The following is a 725-nucleotide window of genomic DNA, read 5'->3' as shown; positions in this document are numbered from 1 at the left end:
AGAGGCGTGAGAGCAAACAACGCACACAAGTTCATCGAAATAAACAATGTCAAATTCTTTTCTCAGCTGATGGCTTTCATTTTAGCCTTGCGGCCTTTGTCTTGATTTTGCACATGCTAAAATTGTTTCTTTTTTTTAAGCTGCACATATAACACTTTCTACCATATTTTCCATACACCTTGATTACATGTGACTATAAATACATAATATCTCGCTATTTTCTGGGAGTTTGTTAATGATGATAATTAGGTAGTATTTTGTTGAGTATGTTTTTGAGCTCATACCTTGGCTGGTTTAGGCATGTCATGGACAGCTGACACCCAAAGCTTTTCATATTCTTTATATCCTGCGTAATTGCTGGTTAACACCAGTAAAATAACTTTAAAGTCTGATATTTGCAACCTTGAATGGATTTTCAGGGGTATTTTTACCTTTATAAAGGTATTTTTCTAACCTTATTATAATTTTGTATGTCAAATAAACAATCAATAAATTCAATTTTAGTAATAAAGCATTATAGAGCTGTTACCAATCAAATTAAATTAGTATCAGCTTAATTAATTTTTGCACTGTCAAAGTGGCATAGAGGTTGCATCTGAATAGTTTTTTAGGTACACTTGCACAGACTGTGTAATGCATGAATGCATTTACACTGCAACTAATTGCATAACATGCTATGAGAATAATGTTTTTAAAATAAATTATGCTTTAAATATGAAAAAAAA

At 31.2% G+C, this 725-nt stretch overlaps 1 protein-coding gene across 1 annotated transcript in view; it reads left to right on the top strand.

Annotated features, from left to right (window-relative positions):
* LOC107551498 (neural cell adhesion molecule L1-like protein) overlaps positions 1–725 on the top strand; it is a 54,279-nt gene that overhangs the window by 10,417 nt on the left and 43,137 nt on the right. The window lies entirely within an intron of this gene.

The sequence above is a fragment of the Sinocyclocheilus grahami genome, unplaced genomic scaffold (assembly GCF_001515645.1).
Source record: "Sinocyclocheilus grahami isolate Dianchi unplaced genomic scaffold, SAMN03320097.WGS_v1.1 scaffold426.1, whole genome shotgun sequence".
Classification (NCBI taxonomy): domain Eukaryota; kingdom Metazoa; phylum Chordata; class Actinopteri; order Cypriniformes; family Cyprinidae; genus Sinocyclocheilus; species Sinocyclocheilus grahami.
The sequence above is the reverse complement of the archived record's forward strand: the minus strand, read 5'-3'. Positions and strand labels throughout refer to the sequence as shown.